Genomic DNA, 21,406 nt, shown 5'->3' with positions numbered 1-21,406 from the left:
CGTTATGTGAACAAAACTATAATACTCTCCTTAGCAACTTTGTTGCGAGAGTATAAAAATGAATTTTGTGTGTATAGGACTGTCCCTAATTACTATGCCGAATAAGAGCGCGATCTAAATTCGCTGAAGGAGCTGAAGGCCAAAAGTTGGCATAAGTGTATTACTCGTACATCTGGTGGGGATTACTTTGTAGGCGACAAAATAAATATTGTTGAATAACATTTTGCTTTTTATTTACAATTTCCGGGTACTTTTTGGCCATAATTTATGTATGTAGTTGTGCCAATTATAGAAGCAAATTTAAACAAATTTTAGACACAACAATAAATTTAATCAGTCGATTTCACTACAGTAGAACTTGTATGATCATGGCTCTCAAATGCTCTAAGCACTTACATAGGTAGATGTGTATGTGTAAGCTATAACAATTGGTTGCCACGAACGAAATCGCTTTGAAACAACACTTCCTCATTTAAAAATTTTCAATCACAAAAAGCGAAACAAATATAACAACAATAAACAAATTTTTCAACGAGTTGAAGCGCACTGATAAGACAATCAAAAATATCGCGCAGCAGACAAACAGGATGGGCACAACGCGTCAGCTGTCAAAGCGAAACAAAAAAGTTTATCACTTGCCAAAAGCAACAAAAAGTAGCTGACACCACTCCGCTATGTGTCATATAAAAGTACTATATATGTATTATATTGTATTATTATATTATATATTAATAAATAAGTATTTATATGAGATATACACATCAACATGGGACTGCTTGTGCCTCACACCATTTGTTTATTTATTATGCATTAATTAATTGCTTGTTAATGGGTTGTTTATTGAATTTAAATGTACTACACACGCCCAGCAAACGAAAAACAACAACAAAGACCGATAAAAATGGGCGAGATTTGCAAATTATTATTATGCAGATTTACAAAGTGACCGAACTTGATACGTTCTAGTGACACTATTTTAATATACTAACATACATACATATATATTCCAGTTCGAGAACGAAAAATGTGGATTAAAGTATTTTGTTGACCCTGAAAATAAAGAGCACTCATTGCGAGATTAGTTGGTGCTATGGAGGCAGAGAGGTTGGGTTCTACTTAGAATTCCAATTAGACTGCAAACTATGCGGCAGAACTAAAGTAAACTCTGATATCCTCCATCTCAACAAGCCTGTAGCTTTGGGTTGAGAATAGGGTACTTGGGAAGGCTTCTATCTTAATCGGACATTCTGAGCGTGAATAATCTGACATACACTAAACTGGGTGACCCTGCAATAACGATATATCCATTGGAGATGAAACCACTGAGTCGATAGTACTTAGTTATACTTTCTTACTTAGTTATACATACTTACTTAGTTATATTTAGTCCTTGACTAGTTATAAATGTACATATATGCTAGATTAGACTTAGAGTAACATGTTGCGACGTAATTTGGTTCGATCTAACAACAAACAAATAATTTTTTAGAAAGTTTATTCTAATTTTCCGCTCGAAAAAGATTGCACCTCGGACCGTATATTTGCCATAAATAAGCTTCTCTGTTAATCTATGCCTTATTAGGGAACGCCTTGCAACTAACATGTTTCTCCATTTGAAGGATAATATCAAAACTTGGCATGAAATGCTCCGCCCAACGTTTAGAATAAAAACGTCGAAAACGTTTGATCTGCTTGGAAACTTTCAAGAGCCCGTAGAGCGAAGCGATGTCGCTTGGGAAGATCGATCGGCTTCTTGTACAAGCTATAATTTGTACGCTTTCAATTTAAGATCGCGATGTAAAATGCGCCAAACCTTTCCATATGTCAGTCCGAGTTGCAGCGAACCGCGCCGAATCGACTCTACACGGTCTTCGTACTCTCAGCTACGGCTGTTATATTTTCTTCACTGAGTGCTGAACGTGTTCTATTCAGTCGAATATTATCCAACAAAGAATGCTGGGTCTCAAGATGGATAATGGTGTTGCGAATAGTAAGCTCAGTAGGCCGATTATGTGGATGATAAGTTGAGCAAAGTGCACGAAACACATTCCTTATAGAACTTCAGTTTTCGTAAATAGACGATTTGTAAATTTTGAGTTCTTCTGATCTAAATAATTTTAACTGTCTCGGATTTAGGGACCTTCTGGCCTAGACTAACCCAACTTTCTGTACTCAGTAAGGAGAAAATAAATCCTTTTTTTAATAATATCTCTTCATTCATGTTGCATGCCAAGCCAAGTTCTGGGGGTTTAATGAAGTCAAGCAAGATCACTGCTATAAAGATCTTCTCTGCTTGGATAGATTATAATGGAATTTTTTATTCTAACGCAATAACTTCTAGTTACTGTAAACAGTTTGTTCTCTACAAGACGGAATACACGATCTTGATAAGACATCTCATAATTAGAGCATGGAAATAGGTCTTGAACACTTCCATATAACACGCGCATCCTATAGCTGCAAATCTCAGTTCTGCTAAAATCAGTCTAGTCAGTTTTAGTAAATTAATTAATATTAACATTCTCTTTTTTTAACTTGGCATTGCTTGACAACCTAATTTCACGGTAATGTTTTGTAGATTTAGAAATTCAGGCGCGTTGCTGCCGACATTACAAAGCAATTAAGCGATTATTTTTCAAAAATAACTTGGCAGATACATATATTCATACATACATACTATACTTTCTTATTTTGACCGCATTGACCTTTTGTCTGCAGATTTTTTCGCCTTTTCCTTTATTTTCTAGTTCATAAAAAAAAGAAATCAAGTACTTGCTGTCAAACAGACTTTGGGTATGTACCGCAAAGCAAAGTGAAAGGCCGTTGATTTCTGAAGCTGGTATTGCATGTATGTATGTGTGTAAAATTGAGCAACGGAAATATAAAAGTTCATAAAAAATCGTAGATTTGGGTGATTATGCAGAAAATTAAATAACTACGTACAAGGTACTTACATAGGTATTTAAGTACATGAGGGTAGACCTTAAATGTTGAAAGAAATTAAGGGGTATATGGGTTTACGGGTTTCAATCAATCGAATTTCTTTTATTGTCTTATTAAATTCTACAGCACCTCTTAATATTGTCGTAAATCTTCAAGTTGATCAAAGTAATAGTGTCGGAGATACAGTGCGCCGTCTTTAAACGCGTTTTTCTCGAAACTGTGTTTTCGAAGACGGCTGGCAAGATTTATCGAGAGCTACTCAACCGATCTTCATGAAACTTTACACAGGTGTTTGAGATACAATTCTTAACATCTTCTTATGATCTATAATAATAAATGATTTCAAAATGTTTTCAAAATTTTAAAGCAAAATGGTGGCAGAGCGGGTGGTTAGGTACTTTTGGCCTACCATCGTTATAGAGCTCCAAAGGCCGAAAACGTTCTCCTCTAATTTCGACTTTGAAAATGAAATCTTCCCGACTTTTTACATTACATATACAAAAAGCTCGAGAAATATGTAGAAATCTTTTCTACATGCTGTTGAGGTTAAAAAATGTACATATTTAAAAAATTTTACCCCTACGAATCGCAAGATTTAAGATCAAAAGCATTGCTACCAAATTTTATGTAGTATATACTTATGTTGTTAGCGATTAATGGATGTGAATAAAAAAATTTGATAATTTAAGGTTTTAAGTAACACCCTAATATGTACATATGCATATGAATATATTTCTACCACACTTCAAGCAGAAATTACCGATAGATTTGGACTTAACTTTTATGTACCAAGTCTATTGAATGAGTTTGCAGACTATTTTTTACCGACAGATAACGAGGTTGAATACATTTGAATGTTGAGGGTCTTATCTTCGCAACATGATTGATCAAACAATACGAAACAGAATATAATTTTCTACAAAAAAAGAACAGCAATAATTGCCAGTCAAACAAGCAATTTAATATGGTATTCTCCTTATTTCCTAAATTTTTGACTAGAGATTGGTGCTCAAGCAAAGCACGTAGAGGAATGAAGAATCCAATATTAGTTATGATATAGCTACTGCATTAATAACGGGTGATCCAAGTAGATCACCTACTACTATGGAGATTAGTGGTAAATAAACTGTTTAAGGAATTAGACGACAAAACCCCCAAGATAGTGGCATCGCCGTCTTAATAACGAAAAAATGCCTACACAATGCAGTATTATCGCTCAATAAAGTCCAGAAATGGACAATGCAGGCAGGTCTGATGTTGAATCCGGAAAAAAACAGAAGTACATAATCCATCCAAAAAGGCTCCTTTCGATAAATGGGACACAACTATCTTAAGAACCGCATCATTTATCTTGGAGTGGTTTTGGACATCAAACTGCTGTGCAAACATAATGTGGAAGAAAGAGTAAGAGAGGCCAGCGGTACCCCATATGCTTTTAGGCAGATGCTCGGGATAACGTGGGGTCTTTCCCCCTCTCTCATGCACTGGTGCTACACAGCCATTGTATGATCAATTCTGATATACGATGCAGTGGTAGAAGTGTGGTGGACAGGATAACGAAAGTCTACCAACGGCACTTTGAACTACTTCTAAAACCGCTTGGTAGAATCGGCGGGGCGACTATTGGTTGCAAGAGAACTTACACATAGAGACTTTGGGCGTTGCTCGGTGAGTAATGGGGGTTTGGCAAGCATTGACTACGTGATTCCACTTTTCAATTGGGAAAGAATGTTAGCCTCGTACAACCCATTAAACATTTATTCGAAGGGATCTAAAATGGAGGACGGATTGGTGCGGGGATATATTATTCAGAGTTAGAAATAAGGCAGCCTTTTAATCTGCCTTGCCACTGCAGTGTATTTCAAGCAGAGGTCTTTGCTATTAGAAGAGCTACGAAGCTAGTTTCTAATGCATCAGCAGACAATTCCAGAGTCAAAATCTACGTGGACAGCCAAGTAGCAAGCAAGGCTTTAACCTCGTTTCGAATAACTGTTGGCACTGAATACCACTCAAGTCGAGGCTTATAATAAATGTAAAGAAGTTTGGATTGAGCATTGACATGATTGTCTTGGCTTAAAAGTACATTTTGAAGAAAGATTTGTTTTAAATTGTGTGAAAATGTATGTTTTTGGCAGTGCGGGTCAATTTTGATCAGATGCTGTTTTCATTCGTTTTTCAAATAATTTTTCTTAAACTAAAATTATATTCACAGTTATTCAAAGTAAACATATGAAAATATTGAAAAACAATATATGAGCTATTATAGTTTATTTTGCATTCCTCCTACCCCTCTTTCTGAGAGAAAGTGACAACAGATAAACGCTATCATAGTAACAAAAGAAATTTAATATTTCTGAATGTAACATATTTTCCTGACAAAAAAAAAAAATTAATTTGCAGATAATAATAAGGAGAACTAATTATTCTTAGTCACTTTTCATTTTCTCCTTGCTTATGCGCACTCATGCCCGACTCTAAGTTATGCGCGAATTCCTATGAACTAACCTTAACCTGGTTTCAAATACAGCACTAAACCAAAAATACAAAAACAAAAATTATTGTAGTACATTTTCAGTCTTAGTACCCACTTCAAATAGCATTAGTAATTGTTGTAATTAACTGTAAAATAATCAGTCTTAATTCACATTCATATTTATCTGCCTCACAACTTGGCTATTTTGCTCACCTTCCTCTTTGCCACTACTTAACTTAATGTTTTTTGTTTTTTTGTAATTATGCAAAGTTCGATTGGAAAATTAGCTGATTGGCTGGCTGAGTGAATGGCATAAATGCAATCGAAGCAAAAACAGAAAAGCAATATAATTAGATAAATGCCAGAATGGTGTTTCTAATGGAATAACTGTTTAAATGGAATTCGCAATTATTTCGTCACTTTGCGTTAATACATATGTATACTTAAAAGTGTTGAAAATTTAGACTTTTAACGAGATGCTTTATTAAGAAAAATTCCTCTTTACATTTTAAAATTAATGTTTGAATTCCATTTTGTTTCGTAAGGTAAACCCGTTGTAGAATTGGCTGAAAAAGTTTTGAGGTTCCCTTCTTTTATAAATAAAAAACACAAAAACCTTAAATTTAATGGAGAATATTTATTATCATTGAAAGAATATTTTTTGGCATTTTTTTTGTTCATGAAAATTATCTTTTTCAAATGTTGGCTTGCGCTATGTCTCAGATGGTCCATCCGTTGTGTCCAATTTTCGATGACTTGTTCGACCATTTCGTCTGTTAACTGTCGAGTGACACGCGTGATGTTTTCGTCCAAGGCCTGAATCCAAGCGGGATTGTCCGCATAGGCTTTAGACTTTATATACTCCCATTAAAGTCTTTCCATGCTGAAATGCCAAACAATACTGAACAAAAATCACATGACAGCTTGACACGCCTCATACGCGATCTATCAAAAAAAGGCTATTGAAAAAAGCACCTCTAACGGGATCACTCATTGCTTAGAGTATATTGTTGAGGAGCCAAATCTTTTCACCATACTGAACTCAAACGGTATTGTAGATACTTCATTCAGCGAGAACTTGGGCACAATTCAATTTAAATAGTAATGGTAACGATTTAAACTAAAAATTTTACCCATTTGGGTTATAATAGCCCAAATATTTAAAATTACTAGATGTCTTTGGATTTCCATAACTTCGGTTGCACCAAAGTTAAAGTTTTTTTATTGTTTACATCGACATACTATATAGTCCAATATACCCAAAAACCATACTTCTTAAAGAAGAAGAAGCAAAACTTATCAAAGGGAATAATGATAATATTCGCCTGCAAATACCTGAACATTTTTCTACTTTTATTCTTGGCCAATTCGGGAGATACCATAGGTAGTCATTCTTCCCGTACCTCCAACATAAATGAGGGTGGTTTTCTCTACCTCTGCTTCCACCACAGCACTGAATCGAAAACCTTCAAAATCCGAGTGTTCTTTTGTATCCCGGACAAATATGTACCCCAACCAGCGGCATAGTCAGTTCTTCGTGCCATCTAAGGCGGCCTTAAAATCGGCAACGAGTTGGTGTGTGTCGATATTCCTTTCTCGGGACTTTGCTAAAATGAGGCGCTTGGTGAAAATCTGGTCGATAGTAGATTTTCCAGGTCTAAAACCACACTTATAAGGTCCAATCAGTTTGTTGACGGTGGTCCTTAATCTTTCACACAATACACTCGATATACCCTTATATGCTATATTAAGGAGGCATATTCCAGATTGTAGGGTCCGCTTTTTGTGCATTGACTTAGCGCTAAAGTGAAACGAGATAGCAAGTTTATAGAAGTCCGACTATAGTAAACCAAAATGGCGTATACAACGCTAATTGAGCCCAAAGTGGTATCACCTATTATTGGTCGAGGTTTGAAAGAAATTTCAAGGCACTGAGCGTAAACGGGGGGGAGTATAGCTATGAGTTAATGTTTCGTGATTATTGTTAGCGATTGTAGCGCAAAGTCCTGAACTGAGCTGCTATTTTGTGGTAATAAATCAGAACTTAAATGATGTCGATTAGAAACTGACTGTTAAGCTTTGACAATTTAGCAGAGATATGGGTTTGTTTTTGAACTTTTTTCAAAGAAGATGAGCTGGTGTGTCCTTGAGGAAGCACACCATGAAAAGGTTTACTGTGACCTTTTTACCGATATGACAGTATTATAACATAGAAGACTCATAAAATGCTTTGGTTCTACAACATTATTTTTATAATGTCTTACTGTACCCCGTTAAGATCCCAATGACATTAATGCCATAATAGAATTGATCTTACCACAAAAAAATATTTCTAAGTTTTGCTAAATAAGCTAAAAGTTGGTGGTAAAGAATTTTCAACACGCGATTGGATTTTCGTTGCATAAACTAAAATTTGATAATTAGGTATAGCCTATAGAGAGAGCAAAATCCATTTGATATTATCGGTTATGTAACAATGAAACTTCGTATCATCATTTTCATTCTTTTATACATACTTTCATTAGCGTTTAGCCTCCATTAGTGCCACCTATATGTCAGTCATTAGTATAGTGGTATGCATATGAGCTCCGGTACTAATTTAAATAATATTCGTGTGTGGCATGTGCACGAGTATTCTCACTTTCTCAATATAAATATAATGTATGTCAATAGCTATATTCGGCAAGTGAGAATATACATATGTTAAGCTTTTAACGTTCAGACAAATTACAATGCAAGGATATATCGATTTTCGGTTGAATTGTGTGGCATAGTAGGTCGGTCGTGTATTGAAAGGGATTTGGTCACCATTTACTATATTTGCTTAAATACTTAGTGTGATACAACCATTATTTGTTTATACGACATACTTAAATAACAGTTATTCATTTTTCAATAAATAGTAGAGTCATTAAGTGCTGCTACTACTATTTTTGTGTGAAATCATTATAGTACTCATATTTCAATCAATCTTAATGCGGAACTTTTAATCTGAATTCAAGAAAATTACAGAAGTATGACTAGGAAGATAAAGCGGTGCATTTTCTAAATGAAACGATATGGATGAGTTTAGTTTTGATTCTCTCAGACTACTTTTTGTTGGGCTTTTTATTTAAAAAGTAATGTACCATATGCCAAGTAATTATCGTAGCATTACTGAGCTCAAGGCACTCGTGTCGAAACCATCGCTTATATTATCCCATATGCTAGAAAAGGTAATGGCAAATATAACGAAAATGTACTGAGGCTGATAAAAGGGATAATTTGCTTAATGTTGTCCACAGAAGTAGTTCAAATAAATTGCAAAGAACCGAATTAAATCAAAATATTTCATTTACTATACCGACATAAAGTCATTATGCACCCTGTATAAATTTATTTGCTTATCTGAAAAAAAAATCATTAAGTAATAATAATTACACAGTAGGCATATGGGCATCGATTAAGGGAAATTCGTTGGTCCAATGACGCATTTACAACAAAAGTGATAACGTAAGAATGGGAACAAAATTTACAAGTCATTTTATAATGAAATACTTGTATAAAATGTTTAAAAAAATTATTTCCCAATAAACATATATTCTTCTTCTTTACTGGCGTAGATACATATATACTACTTTGGGCAAAAAATAGTAGGTATACTCTAGACTTTCAGGAGTACATAAGGTGCATTCGGTGATTTTTACGATGAGTGAAATTATTCAACAAAGAAATTTAATTGAATTTTGTGGTGGAAAGAAATATCTGGTTTTGAAATGTTCAGAATGTTGGAAAAGGTCTTCGATGATAATGGTTGGTCGCGAGCAAGTGATTCTGATTGGTAAAATTGTATGTAAAGAAGGTCGAGAATGCGTTGACGACGAACCACCCAGAACGGCCATCAATATCAACCGATGATCAAACATGTCAATCAAATAAATTGAATTGAGAGTCGACTACTAACAGTCAGAGATCTTACTAGCATCGTTTGAAAATCAGAAGTATCAGTGAAAACCTTTTGAAAGGTCATTTGCGCTTAAGAAAAGTGAAAACACAAAATTTTTTGGTAAAACAGCGTCTTATATGAGCTAAAGCTGAAAAAAACACGCCAAAAGCAGGTCAAAAATCAAGGTTATGTTGAGAGTTTTCTTCGATTATCGAGGTGGGGTGAACTTCGAATTCCTTCCGACCGGCCTAACTGTCAACAAGGAATACTATTTGAGTGTTATGCGTCGTTTGCGCAAAGCTATGCGTCAAAAGCCGTCTGAATTATGGACCGACAACTCTTGGCTTTTGTCCCACGATGATAAACCTTCGCATACTGCATTGATTCTTCGATTATGTTGAGCAATTTTATCATTTTCTCTAAAAACTATATCTCCGCACTTGTATATCGTGTCACGGGGACCACATGGAAGCATTTACTGATATTCAGCATGAGTTAGTGATCATCTACTATGTTGAAAGCACCATATAATCAAGTTTAAAGAATTTCGTAAATCTCATAAAACTTTTTTTATTAGACTCGTTCTTAATTTTTTCTTTCAAAAAATATTTCACCTACTCACACGGGGGGCTTGTTCAACAGTAAACTAGTTTTTGCCTTCAATTTTATTAATTTCTTTGTCAATATAGTTGCCAAGCTGCACTAGAACTTGAATTTCTCAAATTACATATTATTTTTAATTAGCATACTGAATTTTACTTTAGTACAAATACTAAAGCACAACAAACCGGCTTTTGTTTTTGCTTCACAAACAGAAAACCACAAATCAAATTAACTGGAATTATTTAGTATTTGCTTTAGATAAACAATTTGACTGACCACCTGAGCATATATGCTAATTTTAGAAATATTTATACTACTTGGCTTTTCTAAAACGCTTTCATTTGCATTTAAACAAAAACAAATAAATATGTGTGTGTTTGTAAGGGTATGTGTAAACACATGGCTTTTTGATATCAAAGCGAAGTACATCTAACTTCTTGCTGTCCCAGGGAATTTTGTTATCTGTCTGAGAGCTTAATATATACTCATACTAACACAAATTTATCATAATGAATTCGAAAAATTTAATTAAAAATAAAAAAACAAATTTGAGAAAAACATATATTTTAAATGAATTTGTATTTCACTAAGCTTCTAGCATTTTGTAGTTAAAATAACGGTATTTCTCAATCCTGTTAGCTTTTTTCGCAAAAAAAAACGGTATATTTTGATATTGTTAGCAATTACTATACACAATTAGACATACTAAAGATATAAAATTAAACTCGATTTATGTCGTTCTTAGGAAAAAAAAATGTGTACATAACTTCGTCAAAGTAAAATGCAGCTATACCGTTACTCTTATCTCTCCACAGTTCGTTTTACTGTTAGCTATGTTGATCTTTTGCATACGCTTTTTATCTGCGCTAGATTTCCAGCATGCCGCTATGTTTTTAACCTACTTTGACAGTTATTATATCTTTATTTGAACGGCTTTTCTTCATTATTTGTCTCTCATTTATGCCGCTTTATTCTTCTGATAACTGTGTTGATAATTTTGCTACAGTTCGCGAAAGCACGCCAGTCTTTGTCGCTTTAAAATCCTGCGAGCCTCCTACTAGCGTCCAGCTACTTCAACATCAGACTCGTTTGGCTCCCTTGTAACTGCGGAATCGCAGGAAACTGAAAAGCCAATGAACTTACAAGACGAGTGCCCCGTACCCCGCTCATGGCGGCCTGGGAACCAGTTGTATCTCCGTTTTCACTTACACTGAAGCTATGGAGCTCGCGTGCGATTTTTTGACGTTGATCCACGACCAACTTGTGTGTTATTGGGAAATTCTTCTGGCCGAGAGTATAACTGTAGGAAAAATGCTCGCCTTAGCAAAGTTCATTTTGCCGCAATCATAGGAGTTCTTACTGGACATTGTCTAATAGACGGTTTCATGCGGTAAGGCTAAAAATCGAACGCAAAATTTTAACGTTGTGTGGAAGAAGGGATGGAATCATCTAGGCAGTTTTTCCTCTATTGTCCAGCCTTAGACATCTCCGCAGCCATATCTTCGGCGAACCAGGAGACATAGCCGAAACTAACATCAGCCGCTCACTTTTGACGAATTGTTTTGCGCACACGGAATATTACTACAAGACAAAAATAGTGATTCCTTGCTATTTAGATACTAACCTAAACAAATATTTGAAGCTGAAATGAGTTTAGCGGAATTTAAATTAAATAGTCTTTTACTATTTTTAGCCCACAATAGTACTTCCTCAGTCTCCATCTCTCCTCGACTTCGAGGAGATCAAGTTGATCTTTTGAACTGAATCGTGTGAACGTTTCAGTCGTTCCATGAACAAATGGCTCTGGTAAGAAATGTGCATTCAAAAATTTGCTTCTATTCACGCACGAGTTAGAGACGCCTGTATATGCCGGTCTGTTCAAAAAAGCTCACTTTACTTAGATCTCCTGTGGCTCAAAAAGAATTTTAATGTTTTTAGTGTTTAGAAAACCAGTCACAATTCGAAGTCACTATTCAGGAGTGAATTTTTTATCGAAATTTTATTTCGATATTTTCTATTAATTCTTTGATCTGCTAAGGACCAATTGTTTTGGTGCAGCTTAAGATATCTAACTATCCCATATTTAACTTCTCTACCCTCGTTCACTAAAATTATCTGTTAAAATTTAAAAACTACTGCTTTTCAATTATTAGTTGATGCAGGGCCTCGAGTAAAACACTTGATTTTGAAAAAAACATAAAATTGTATAAAAAAAAATTTCCAAAAAAATATAGAACTGCAACATAACTGGTGTCTTACAGATTTTTATTTATTTCTTTGCCACACTCTTCCAACTCGACAGCATTTGTGTCAGCGAAAAAGAGGTTTTTCGATTCTCAATTTCCAAAAAAAATCCCAAATTCAACACAGAAGCTTCACAATACCTTTGTTTTGTTATTGTTTTTCACTGCAGCTGCTTTTAAGCACTTTCCCGCCACTAAATCGGTGGATGTGGCGATGCGGATATGCTTTTGTTGCACTATTGAACTGTACCACAATAAATCACCGCCAAAAATCCACAATTTTTGACCATTCAACAATTTTTTTCAAATCGCTTCGTTTTTACTTTTTCTCCCTAAACACCACTAAAATATTAACTATCGCACAAGAACTTTTTTATGCATTTGTCGCATGAACTTTAACACACACACACACATGTAAGTATAGGCACTGCACGCGCGAAAGTCGATTCGGTGAGTATCAACCGAGTAACTGAGCGTTCAACAACTGAACGTGTTCAATGAATGAGTGCGACTGTTGTTGCGATGAGCTGCTGCTGCTGTTCAAGCCGAACGAGAACGCACAACATGAAAGCGACGGCAGCGGCGGCATCACCAGAAGAAGCTATTAAAGCTAACAACAACAGGCCACGACGGTGGTTAGGCCAATGCATGCGGTATTAGCACGAAAGCTAACTTTTTGCTCACGTTTATGTGTGTTTGTGCACATGTGTTCGTGTGTGCTTCAGCCGAAAGCAAAGAGGTCTGCGCGAAAGCCCATTGCTGCGTCGTCGGCCAAGTTGCAATGTCAGCGTTCTCATTCACGCGACTGCGGACTGGTTTAAATGTCCTCGCAGCTAAGAGTTCACGCCGTTAGATGCTGGCGTTAACCCGTTGTGACATGTGCTTTTAAGGCAATAATACATTTCGGTTTGGATGGCTGATATAAAAGCCAATAAATGACAGATTTCCAATAAATAATATATATTTAGAGAAATCTGGAATTGCGGAATGTGCTTTTAAAGCACAATAAATATTTTTTTGGTTTTGATGCATGATATAAAAGCCAATAAATTATTGACTTCCGCAATAAATATGTATTTAGAGAAATCTGGAATTGCGAATAGTTGTTAGTTGTCATATACCTCTATACATATGTATGTTATGTAGGGAAATTGGCAAATATATTCAATAAGAGGGACCTCTGTATATTTGCCACAGTCATACAGCAAGTTATAGTAAATATTCGAACCCATGTTCAAATAATCTGCGGTTTCACCACAATGTTTCAGTATATAGGCATGGCTGGGCTGGGGTCAAGTCACTGGTTTAGGCTGGGAATATAATACTTATGTGTCCTTCAGCATGATGCTCACTGTCGGCATGTGTGTTGGACATTTTTAACGAAACCTATTCATCAGGAAGATCCACCACTCGATCAAGACTATTTTTTCGAGAATTCTAGTATTTAATTTACATTTTCCCATTTAGACCTCTTTGATTTAAAGAAAATGTCGTTTGCTTTCCTTTAGTTACTAAAGCACAGTAAGATATATTATATAAGAGGTATAAAAATGAAAACCAAACACTTTTTTTAATAGAAATAGTGATAATTCCTGGTCAATACTTTAACTACTATATGATTTAAGGTTAGACTGAAATAAAACTGATTAAATTGAAATTTAAAAAAAAAAATATTTTATATTTTTGGAAAGGTGGACTTTGGTCGCTTATAGTAGCTGTCACATAAGCATGACTGAAAAATATTATACACCCTAAAAATAAGAGGAATGGCTAGATTAGGTTCTTATTTGTACTTATTTTGTAGAAATGTTCTTTGAAATAAACTAAATTTCGAACTTCGAAGTTAAATATTTCGATTTTGGCGGCTACCTTCAAAAAGCGGAGGAATAATTATTTCTTTTCGATACTTATGACAAAATCTCTCGAGGAAAATTGTGTTCGTTCAATACCCTGAAAAAAGGTCTCTTTTGTCGTATAGTGTCATATATAATATCTTAAAATAAAGACAACCAAAAATTGTTAGCAATAACTTAAAAGCACAAAAAAGGTGCGCTCAATGGGTTAACCGCAACATCAACGTTAGAATATTGGTAGAAACCAGTAGTTGAGACAATTGCGCTCCATATGTATAGTGGTAGTGAACAAGTTTCGTTGGTAAAAGTGCTAAAAGTTTAGCAAAGCGACGTCAAACATGTTCGACGCTTCAAGTTGCAAGAGGCTCGTGCGCTGCCGGCGTGCAGAACCGCCACTCGTTGCCAATACCAAATGGATGAGGGAAAGATTTTTTCGCTTATGTAGTAAGTAGATGAGATGTTTATACATACGTATAAGTATATATATATATGTACTTGTATATTTACATGAACTTTTCTTTGTATTTATGTATGTAGAATATTTAGTGAATTGTCTGTGGCAGCAATTAGAGAAGACAAGCTTAAGAACAAGTTTTGAAAATACACATTCGGCATTTTCAAAAAAGTAGAAAATGAGAGGCGATAAGAAATCTATATACATGTGTTTGTACATATATTATGCTTCAGCTATGAAACTTTGCTCAATTTTGCAAGTACATGTATTTCCAAGGGAAATTTGTACCTATGTTACCGTAGCAGAAAAAAATATTAATAACACTGGTCAACAATGTTTTCGTCACACGAACTTTGTGATGATTTTTGTTCATGCTGGCGTACCCTCACCAACAATACTTGTAAATATAAATTTTCAATCAAGTCCAACTGTTAATAGGTTAGGCCAAACAAAAACTCAGACAAAAGTCATTTGCTCATTTGGACAATCATGTAAGTGATTGTTATTTTCGTTTGACTCCAACAAAAGGAATTACAACCTCGTCCAAACACGCAACCCAGTATACAAATTTGTCTTCGGCTAACAGATCCATCCTAAATAGTACCGAACTGTCTGCGCCAAAGCCTTGAAAGCGATTTGTATATCTAAAAGAGATATTTCCCCAACTCAGCGACGCAAAAATTACAGAGGGAATATTTGCAGGTTCACAAATACGGCAACCGATAAAGAATAACAGTTTTTAGAAAAACTAAATGATCAGGAAAAACTCTACGGGAAATGTTTGTAAACGTTGTCCAAAATTTTCTAGGGAACCATAACTCGGAAAAAATAAAAGATTAATAAATGAACTTACAATGTCATATAAAGCTTTGATGTGTAATATGTCCTTAAAAATACATATTCTGGACTCTCATCTGGTTTTCTATCTGGCAAATTTAAGTGCTGTGAGTGACGTATAAGGTGAGAGGTTCCAGCAGGACATTTCCTTAATAATGGAGAAGCGCTGTCAATAATAGTGGAGCGCAAAATGCTGGCAGATTTTTGTGGGAGGCTTAAAACAGGCTTTCCAAAGTTCCTCGAAAATCATAAGTATTTTTTCTATATTAAGCATTAATTTCTCTAAATGTAGCTGATGCTTGTACCTTTAAAGAAAATCCTTGTTTTGATGTCACAAGAAAATTTGGTATACGTTTTCATATGACAAAAAATAATTAAAATTTTGTTGAGCAGTGTAATTATCAAATAATTTGTTTTTTTTTTTGCAATTTCTTTTCGAACTAATTCTCACATGTTTTCAACACAGCTCAAGCGGGATTTTATATTTTTTCTTATTTATGTACATATCTACCATTTGATCAAATTTGACCCGGACTGTCCATTTAAACTGTGCGATCAAGTTTTTTTCGTAGACTGGTATAACCGTTGTTTACCTTCGTTTTTCAATTAGTGGGTGTTTGTTTACGAAGCGATAGATTTGTCGAGCGATTTTTATCATGAAAAAAACAGACTTGAGCAACGAGTTTGAAAATGTTGTGTTTCCACTGAAATTAGAGCAACGAAATAATTGAAAATGTTGCAGAAGTACTCTTGGGAGTCTACTTTATCATGGACATAAGTGTTCAATGAAGATCGTGAAGTCAACTTACCCCTAGTCAGTTGTTCGTCCACATCTGTTAATGGCGATAACATCGAAAAAGTTAAAAAAACAATGCTTGAAAATCAGTGTGATGGTCTTCAAAGAGATCATAGAGGATCGTAACATAACTTATGGATCGACTGAACATATTTTGTTTAGTATTTTGAGTATGAAGAATGTCAATGCAAAACTCGTACCAAAATACCCGACTCCTTTAAAAAAGCGACTAGTAGAGGTTGTAAAATAGATGCTTGATAACGTAGCTGACGTCCCAACTGCCCAGCAATCTAACGTATGACACTCCAAAAGTCGAAACAGAAGTAACCAAAATTCCTTGAAGACATTAAAGGCCACATTAGCCGAGGCTTACAACAAGTGTATGGAATATGAGATCAAGCGTAAGCAGCTTGTATTGGCTCCAATTGTGCCTATTTTGAAATCGATTGCATAAATTTGTATAAAAAACTGTGAAAATGTTCTTTCTTTTATCATTCCGGGTTATTATTGATCAAATGGTAAATACATGCTATACACCATTGTACATATATGTACATATGACTCATTTTGTTTATAAAAACAACTAGTTTGTTTATCCAATGAACTAAATACATTTATTTGGAAATAATTCTTAAATTCTTTTTATGAGCTGACAAGCACGTGGAAAATATTACAATTCATATACTGTACACACAAATATACATATATACCTAGATAAATAAGCACACCTGTAACAACTCAGTATCTTAGCATCTTAGCATCTCTGGGGATCCACCATTCAATGATATAGATATTTTTTTGCGGCTTATGGGTTTGGGGTTTTCATCTGCTTGCCCGCCAATATGTATTGCTTACGCACATACATCGTCATATGCATATCAGTTATACGCAACTGACCAGCTGGCTTGCTATTTGCGGTATTAGCACTGCATGAGTGCACTAAAGCACATACATGCATACATACATACACAATTCAATTGAATTTTATATTTGTTATCGTTTTGTGGAAGAGAGTGAATTTTGTTTGGTTATGAATGTAAGAATTGGTGATTTTTCTGAAATACGTAAGCTTTCAACTACGTTAGTCGTATTAGGAATTCCATTTTAAATAAGAGAGATCGGAAGAACTCATTGTGATATTGATTTGTTAAAGCATTTATAACTTCACCATTCTTTTTTATCGGCATTTTAATGGTTTAAGCAAATTTAGACAAGTCTACAATAAACCTTTTTACCTCTCTCTTTTTGAGGCCAGTTGGCATCTGATGCATGTGGCCGGAGAAGTACGAATCTTTGAAAACATTGTATTGGTAAAACTCATCGCATAATTTTTGAAATACTGTCGACGGATTAGATTTCTGAATAGACAATAATTGGATGAAGTCGAACTTAAGTAATTTTCACGAAGCCTATGATAATGACTACCCAAGGACCCAATAGGAACTATTTTTGCAAAAGAACATGTTTTTTGGCAGAGAATTGTTTTTTGACAGAGAATTGCTTTGTTTAAATACGGATTCACAAATAAATGATTCGGAGGCATTGAGTACAAGTGGTCGATTTTGCTATCGATAGAACCAGGAAAATAACTGTGTTGACGGGGTCTAATCGTCGGTATAAATGTCATGTTACTTTATGGAAAAGTAGTAGCTAAAAGATCCAGCTTTCAATTATGCGCGATTCTCTTAGGTTCTGCGGAGCTCTTCGATCTATTCTTACATGATGGATTTGAATATCATATACTCGTATGAGTGCCGTTTGACCTTTTGTAAAAGGTGACTGTAGCAAGTTTCATCCGCGATAAGATATGTTTAAAGGAATGGATTTCGTCGGTGATTTTCGAAAAACATTTCCGGATGTTTACTAAGATGTTTCATTGGGAGCATGTATGTACATAAACTTTGTAATGTGGCATTTAGAAGACATCAATATACATTGATTATGATTGACAGACATTGCTATAATGTTACTAGTAATTATCGCTGCTGAAAATCTTTGTTGATAGTAGATTTCAAAATTTGTAATCGTTCTAAGAGTTCTTCACCATACACAATCCTGTTTTCACAGCGACGTTAAAAGAAATGATCTGGTGTTTATTCTTCTGTTGTGTTTCAATCCTTATCATTTTAAGATTGTTCTTTACCAAATATAACTGTCTTACAGGTAGACTGTTCTGTATTATTTCATGTTTGTTGTTAAGCGCACATCGTCGCATTGTCTATCATTTGCGCTTATGACACACCCTGTATTTGTTTATATTATAAATAGAGCTTAAATCAGTTTTAAGTTAAAAGTGCCTGTTTAATCATAATCATATCAAGTAGTCTTTCTTCTTTGCAAAAATTAATATTCGTAACCGTAGTCGCACTCATTAATTCTGCACCATTTAGCGCTGATCTTCCTCGGCAATCTGATATGTGTTGGCTATAGCTTACGAATTTTTTATCGCTTTTCGCGTAAAGCTCACGCCACTTATTTCATTTAATGAGTATAATTGACAATATCCTCAAGTAACTAAGCGACATGCATACAACTAAATGAAATAAATAAGGAGAAATTTATTTCTGTAGATAATCGTAGGCTATACAAGGGCGTGTGATTATATCTTGCGTTTAAAAAATAATGAAAATATATTTTCAAATTTTTTTCAAATATACTATAAAGGTATGAAATCCGCACACCACACTGCACCACAATAAATACAGCTATGCGTTGATTAAAAAATATAAATATTCTTCAAAGCAATAGCTTAGACTTTTTACGCTGTCTTCTTTTGTTCCTTTAATGCGGAGTCCTTCAGTAAGTTTTGTTATGAGTGAGCTTTTGCTTGTTCACTTGACTTGACGATGAGGTCTTTTGGTCTGAATTCTTTTATTGTAACAAAAAGAAAACATTTGTTAAAAAATCTACCATTTCAAAGAACTATAGGTTATTTTAAAGGTTATATTAAGGGTTATTTTAACAGTCATGAAGATTACTACTGACTTTCACGAGCTAATTAAGCTTTGATTCAATTATACCAATCCTGGGGTGCTGAAATTTGTAAGTACAGTGTTAGACTAACGACGTTTTGGAAAGCTTTAAAGTTGAAACAGTTCTGTAATAGCGTTACCTAATAATTAATAAATTTGGTTAGCCAAGTTTGTGAGGTATATCTTGATACCTTATAATTAAAAAAAAAAAATATGCTAACAATCCTTAAGTTTATGCTTCAAGTTTTTAATGGTCAACTACAACGGTTTTTAAGCCCACTAAATTGAGATTCGCCCACCCTCGTAACGCCCGCTCGTAAGTGCTGTCCATCATTTGCGAACCCACTAAGTAGAATTGTATGAAAGCACATTAGTTGATGTACTTTTTAAAGTGATTTCATCATCAAACCGCGCTTTATATTATTTATAATAGAGTGTGTGATAAAAAAAATCTGCAGACACACTCGCATACGCACATAAACCGCAATTCCGCATGCGGATTATTTAATCTATGACTACAATTTCTTAATATAACACAAGTAGCGTTATAAATAAATGAAAGATCTGCCTTTGTTATGGTGTTTGTTGTTGTGCAGGTCAATTCTTTTTATTATATCAAGCAAATGATATAAAGAATGACCACTCATCTGAGTTCACTCTGCGAGTATGATGCGACTGTCTACACAAACTGAGTGCGTGAAAATGTTGTTCGGCTTTGTTGCAACAGATTGCGGTAAATAATGTTTTTTTTCATAATTAATTTAAGCACAAAAGCTCAATTTATGTCGTTAAAAGATGAATTTAATAATGCAAGAATATATAAAAGAAGAAAACTAAGCTTGATATTTGTGAACATAATCGTTTTAGCATCAACCGAATGACTTGTCATTTTAACCTAGCTCTCAGCTTTATCGGGACGAGTCAAGCAAGAACGCGATCTATACCCGAAATATCTATAGTAATGTACACACGAGAGATGTCGAGCTCTCTTGGCAGCTCTCTTACACTAGCCTGATGATTTTCAAGCACTATATCCTTTACTTTTTTAATATTTTCATCATTTGAAGAGGTCGAAGGTCGTTCAGAACGAGGTATGTCTTCAACGATTTCTCGACCGTCTTTGAAGGTTTTGTACTACTCGTAGGCTTGTGTTTTTGATAAAACTGAACCACCGTAAGCCTTTTCCAACATTCTGCTCACGAAATTTGGTTAAAAGTACAAACAAGTTCTTTGTTCGATATTTTTATCCATTGTAAAATGGACCTGCTGTAGACAAACTGTCCTACAAACTTAGAAAAATAAAAAATTTTTGGTATATCATTTACTCGGGGAATTTAATTACAATTTCCGATTTTTTTTTTGTCACATAGTATTTACTCTAAAATTTTGGCGATCAGCGTTTCAAATTCCTCTCAAGCACCTGAAGGGATTTTACTTCGAAAAAGTCTTTAAAATTCGGAAGAAACTGGTCTCAAACAGGAATGTGTTATATGTACTTTGCATACTTTAAGATATGCCGTACAGTCAAGTGATGCTGGTAATCACAATAGGTCGATTCCTAGACGTTCTCAAGAGTTGGGACTGTGTCAAACCATAACTTTTCAGATTTTGAGAAAGGGTTTGAAAGGACCACCGTAAACGTCGTGAATTTTTTAATGTTATCTTGATATAAGTTGAAAAAGAAAGCGATTTTTTTTTAAGAAAATCAAACTTTTATCTAAGTTTTGTTGATTCTGGTGCGAAGAAAATCCACAAATTATTCATGAACAACCATTACTTTCACCTAAATTGACGGTTTGGTGTGGTTTTTGATCTGGTGGAATCATCGGTCCGTTCTTCTTTCAATGGATTGCGGTATAGATCGATGATAACCAACTTTTTATGGTCAAAATTGACAGAAGTTGCTCTTGTCAATATATCTTCAAACAAGACGGGGCTACGTGCCGCATAGCACGTATAACAATCGAATTATTGCGAGAAACGTTTGGAGATTAGAATATTTCAAGAAATTGTGACAATGAATGGCCTCAAAGAAGTTCTGATTTAACGCGATTAGACTATTTCTTGTGGGGCCTTTGAAGTCATTGGCCTTCAGCAATAAATCAGTCTTTTTTCAAACTTTAGTAGTCAATATTGAACGTGCTATTCATAACATACGACTTTAGTTAGAGGAAAAAGTACTCGGAAATTGGGTTCATCGAATTCGTTCCTGCAAAAGAAGTCGTGGAGGTCTTTTGAATGATGTTAAATGCAGAATTTAATTGTGTTGATTGTACTTCATATTAAATTAAAAACATTTGAATTTCC

At 34.7% G+C, this 21,406-nt stretch overlaps 1 protein-coding gene across 3 annotated transcripts in view; it reads right to left on the bottom strand.

Moving 5' to 3' along the window:
• LOC120780204 (Y+L amino acid transporter 2) overlaps positions 1-21,406 on the bottom strand; it is a 41,140-nt gene that overhangs the window by 16,219 nt on the left and 3,515 nt on the right. The window contains exon 1 of one of the 3 annotated variants that reach the window (XM_040112467.1): positions 12,329-12,711. The exons of 1 other annotated variant lie outside the window; for it this stretch is intronic. The gene's annotated coding sequence lies outside the window, so the exon portion shown is untranslated. Of the gene's footprint in view, positions 1-12,203; positions 12,265-12,328; positions 12,712-21,406 lie in introns of those variants that run through there. One more of the 3 variants, XM_040112473.1, reaches the window with a different exon arrangement.

Source organism: Bactrocera tryoni, chromosome 1, assembly GCF_016617805.1.
Source record: "Bactrocera tryoni isolate S06 chromosome 1, CSIRO_BtryS06_freeze2, whole genome shotgun sequence".
NCBI lineage: Eukaryota > Metazoa > Arthropoda > Insecta > Diptera > Tephritidae > Bactrocera > Bactrocera tryoni.
This window is presented reverse-complemented; position numbering and strand designations above follow the sequence as displayed.